Raw genomic sequence first — 6,015 nt, forward strand, 5'->3', positions numbered from 1 at the left:
TGTTTCTATAACATTGCATATAAAACATAGAGAATCATTTTCCCTGCAATAAAAAAAAATTAATTGGAAGCGTTTATCATAAACACAATCGATACCTTTTAGCAATAGTTTTGAATGTTAATACGCTTAACCCCGAAAACTGAATTAAAGGAAACGTAACGTGAATGAGACCGCAATCAGTAAAGCAACAAGAACATATACTTTTTGTTGAATAATTAAAAGGTCTCAAAAAATGTTTAATCACCTTTTGTGTCCTGTTTGAGTAGGTCAAATATTCTTTTGATTTCCCTTTCTCCTTTTGATTCTAAAAGTGCACAAACAAAAAAGGAACCTCTGATTATAAGTAAATAAAAAGATAAAGATAAAAGCCGACAATAATTATATTGCCATAGTTATGCAAAACACAAATATAAATGTAACGGATCGTCTCTTCACAATTTCCTAGTTTGTGTAAAATCACTTGAAATCGTTAAAGTAATATGAAAACGAAAATTAATAAAAAAAAATTATGTATATGTTTTTATAACTGAATGGATAGTTTCCATTATAAAACTTATGTACATTATACTTTTTTTGGAAGATTTTTTTTATTTTTCCACCATTAAAAGTATACTTTTTTTTAATTGCTTGCTTCCATGGAATAAATTCACAGGTAAATTAAGGTTAGGTGTTTTGTCAGTTTGCCGTCCTAAACATGACAAAAGTTATGTTTTTGACTTGAAATGGTTATTTCGTAGAAATTTTGAGTAAGATATATATTACTTACATCTTTACCCATAACGATATTATCCATATATTAACATTTTGTTTTAACATATATTTATTTAGCAAAGTAGCTTTATGGCCAAGGCTGTTGACAAAAAAGTGAAAAGAAAGAAAGACGATTCATTTAAAAGGGTGTTCATAAGATGTATATATATATCGCTTATCAATTTTTACATTTTATTTAAATAATTCAGTAAAAAGCCCATGTGGTATCTATATGACAAAAATCATTGATTGAAATACCTTCAATTATCAAGTTTACTTCTCTTCTGAGCTTTGTATTCAATTTCACAACATCTTTGTATATTTCAATATCTTCAAAAAAAAAAGATATATGTTACAACTATTATTTATACGTTCAGACGGTTCTGTAAAAGTTGGTCCGAGGACACAGTTATCGTCGTTCGATTTTTGTTGTCAATGAATATAGTCCCAAGTGTGGACAGTGTGTTGATTGCCATTTTTTTAAACCCCTTCCTGATGTAGTTCTTCATGTGTTTTGCCTCAAATAGAAAGAAGTGGGGTGAAAAAACATTTTTAAAACTATGGGTTATGCATTTAAAAGTAAAGTAGTGATTAGGTTCAGCTAAAATGGTTTACAGTTAACACTTCGGAAGCTGTCAAAAGATGTTAAGACCCTTTAACATATATAGAAATGTCCATATTTAAAGTTAGAGTTGAGGACGTTTTCTATAATTTTGATATAATTTGTCCCAAAAGTAGCACAACATACTGTAAAAATATTATTTAGAAAGCGCAGGTAAGATTTTTTTTTATTTTAAATTATTGTCTAAGAGAAATTCATTACAGAATAACTGTTATACATTTGCAGAATGCCATACAATGATACTGTTGATATTTATGTTTAAGCTATAACCAGATACATAAATGTAATTACAAGATCATAATTTTTTATTTAATATTTAGTAAACTTGGAATTCAAAATTAATTCTACAAAACCTATGATTGTTCAATAGTTTGCGAAAAGTAGGAGTCCATAAAGCAAATGACGGGTTTATAATTAAGTCATTTTCAAACTCAGGAGCCTGTAATTCAGTGGTGTCGTTAGTTTATGTGTTACATATTTGTTTTTCGTTTATTTTTTTACACAAATAAGGCCGTTTTCTAGTTTGAATTGTTTTACATTGTCTTATCGGGGCCTTTTATAGCTGACTATGCGGTATGGGCTTTGATCATTGCTGAAGGCCGTACGGTGACCTATAGTTGTTAATGTTTGAGTCATTTTGGTCTTTTGTGGATAGTTGTCTCATTGGCAATCATACCACATCTTCTTTTTTAAATGTTTATAATGAGATGTACACAAAAAACTTTGTATTTTGGGCATCGACCTTGACCACGAGGAGTTTGCAAATGTACTCTAAATATAAATAAATTATTATTCTGCAAAATGAATTATGCACTTTTACTGATATATGGTTGATTTCAATTCAATGTCATAAATAACGCCAAGCATTTAGCATATATTATATAGAATTTTATCTATAATCCATAAAACTGTGAAAAGATTATTAGCTAACTCAATATAAAGTAAATACAACTACATACTGTCTAAAATAGTCTGTGTATCCTTTTTAAGCTTTTTTACAGTTTGGTGTTGATTGTCATGAATGCATGTATCTAAAGAACAGTGGAAAAAATATACATGTGTATACAAATTATTGTTCATGAGGTCATAAAGAGATTTTTAAATTGTATTGTCAGTTGTTTTTCTTAATTGGTTGAGTCGTAGTTTTGATACCGTTGTTGGATAATCGTAGTTTTTATGTATTAAGGCCTTCACCAGATCAAATAACAACAGTTTGATCATCAACAGTTAGCAGTAACTAAACGATTGACAAGTGACAGCTAAAAGGAAGTACACAAACATGTCAAATTATTATCGAAAACTTCATATAAAGATAGCAAAGAAAAGGCCAAAAAAGGAATGGAAGTTGTGGAATAAAAGGAAACTTTAATGCATGTATATACAAGGGAAACAAGTTGTATGAATTTCATGGGTCCGAAAAAATGATCATGCGTAATCTACAAAGATTAGCAAATGTCCTATGCTTTACCTTGTAGCTCTTGCATTATTTTGTCAATCCTCATACCATTCTCCGATGATTCTCTGTCGTTTCGAACATCTGATATAAATAATTTGAAAGTGAAATATTTTTATACATTGACGAAACTAAAGATTACTTAATTACAATGCCTATGTTTTCCTATTAATTCGTTTCTTCTTTTATAACAGAAACGCTACCAGTTTGTTTGCACCAGATACACATTTCGACAATCGATGATCGAGGCCAAAATGTTTGAAAATCCAAAGCGGAATTGAACAGCTTTGTTGAAAAGACACTGACAATTTAAAAAAGTCAATAAAAAATCGACAACATTTTTTTTTAAATGGTGATCTAGCCTTTTTTTTGAATGCATATGAAGGATCGATAACTTAAATAGATCAGAGGCATGCAGTACAGGTAAAAGTTATTTTTAAAAACTTAGTGACATTCATTTCATTATTTAAAAGTGACTTACGAAAACAAACAAATACATAAAAAACAAAGCAGCAAATAAGAAAAATAACGGTCATAAGCATTAAGGAGGAATAAAACTGTTATAAAAATGAGGGAGACTGACTAAAAAGATAACAAAAAGTAAGAGATATTTTTGTAAAAGAAACTTTTATAAAACTTCATTAGAATCGACTCTTTATAATAAATTGATTTAAGCTACATGTACTTATAAATAACACTTTGGAATATGTAAATTTTATTCAATTGTCTACACTAATTGTAAAATTTTACATGGTTTTGAATTATTTATTTTTTTAAATCAAAGGTTAATGAATTTAATTTGATGCATACATCAATCAAATGTAAATGCATTTCAATTATGTTCTATTTATTTACTATTTTACGGAGAGGTTTTTAATTAAACAACAAGAAAACTTCATTTTATTCTTAGCAATCTGTTTATATCCTCTTTAAAATTATATATTTTTTATCATATATCATTTATTTTTTTACGTCATACTTAATTTCTGTATTTCTGTTTTTTTTTTAAATTTTTGTTATGATGTAAAATATCCGGACAATTTTAAACATTTTTAACATTTTATTATGTCTTTTCAACTTGCATTTGTTAAATAGATATATATTTGTATATATAGTGTCTCATAAGCCTTTCTAGGCTGGGTATTTGTCTTATTTTATTATTGTGCAATGTATATTATATAATCTGTATAAAAATCTGTAGACAAGTATGTGACACTTTAATAAAATAAATTATTATTATATGTAAAAGTCTATACTAGCTGCACACTCGCAATGCTTAACATTGTTGTTATGTAATTTACAATTATGGACAACTGTCACAATATTTGAAATATTCTGAATACCGTTTATCTAATCCTCTTTACATTTGTTTGCAACTTTTTTAAATGATTATTTTTTATTTTATTTAAAGCATCTTTACATATTTTATTGTAAATCGTAAACTTTATAAACATAGATATCGTCCAGAATTAATACATCTAGAAACAAACACATTCAAAAAATATCATAAAATTTAAAACTTAATTGTCTTACCTCTGACTAGCGTCACATCTTTTGAACAGCATACTAGCAATACGGAATACAACACGACCAACAAAAGAAACATATTGCACATGATTGAAAGCAACCAAATGTAGCATGGACATTGATACATTGTCAGCGCGTATATTATGTTCAATTTCTCTACATAATTACTGTTTTGCGTGTCTGAAAATGAAACCTTGCTGTTGAATATACAACAGATGATGTAGATCGATTTACGAAACATATTTAACTCTCCTTCTTCGGTATGGTACAGAATACAGAGTGTCAAAACAGTCAAGAAACAAGTACTTCGGTACTGACATGATAATGCGGATAGTGTTTCATTAAAATGTAAAATAACAAAAATACCGAAAGTCAAGGAAAATTAAAAAACGGGAAGTCCCTTACCAAATGTCTTTATCAAAACCCCAAACACATAAAACGAATGGATAACAACTGTCATATTCCTGACTTGTTACAGTCATTTGTTTTTCATAAGCAGTTTTGTCATAATTCATATGAATAACAGTAAAAGGGAGACAAACGAAATACATAAACCTGAACTTTCCATCATATTCGATAACGATTTACCTGATAGTTGCATAGATACAGAAAGATCAATGCAGAAAATGTGTTGTCATTTTTTTGCCCAATAATTTAGTATTTCTTTGTAAAATCAGGGACGAAAACATATATATTTGATTCATTGCTGCAACTTTATTTTCAAATAAGATGATATTTATAATGGAATAAGACTTTTTTGTTGAGAAATTTTTCATATCAATTTAAGGCTCATTCCGTGTGGAATTTCCAAAAAAGGACTTTATTATTCGTTCTTTCAAGCACAAAATATAATATCAAACTTAAAACTTCTTAAGTAAAGATCAATAAAAATAATAGTTTTTCAGAGTTTGTTGTTACACCTATGGTGGCGACCTCACCTAAGCTTTAATGAGAATTTAATTACAAGGTGTCTTTCTACAGTAAAGTAACAACTTCATATTTCGGAAGTTATTCCGGCATTAAAGTAACTTAAAGCAATAAATATATTTACTAAATCTCATGTTTTACAATTGACTTACAACTTCAAAAATTATGTCATTTGATAAATTGTTAAACGGACAAATTTTAAATATTGTCATCAATGTGCTAATCCCTGTTTCTTCTGTAATTTGGTCTTTGAACATATTAATGTAGCTATAAAAGAGTGGCTTATTTAACACTACCTCTGAAGTCTTTACTTTAATGAGGTTTTAATAGATTTGTAGTAAAATATTGTCAGCTATTTATTTGATCAAGATGTCATATAGTTAGCTGTTAAGGTTGGTGGTCTTCTACATGTAAAATGATACTTTCTTACCTTCTTGTATGTAGGAAAGATGAACACTGCAGTTTCTAGTTGCAGAGGCAGGTCGAGATATGGTTTTAGTCTGATAAATTTGTGAAGAGTTATGGTCCTTGGACTTAGAATATTCACTTAAATAATCAGTTTTCCCTACTTTATTTCGTAATGCATGAAGACATTGATTTCATATTTGTTACATAATTACAACATGGCAAATTATACATTAAGTTAGCATTTTGTTCCACTTCAATAAAAGTTTTACTGGTAGCGGACTATGTATTCCCATGCATTACTTTCAGAATGCTTGTTTTTCCTTTTTTC

This window comes from Mytilus trossulus, chromosome 11, assembly GCF_036588685.1.
Source record: "Mytilus trossulus isolate FHL-02 chromosome 11, PNRI_Mtr1.1.1.hap1, whole genome shotgun sequence".
NCBI classification, from domain to species: Eukaryota; Metazoa; Mollusca; class Bivalvia; order Mytilida; family Mytilidae; genus Mytilus; species Mytilus trossulus.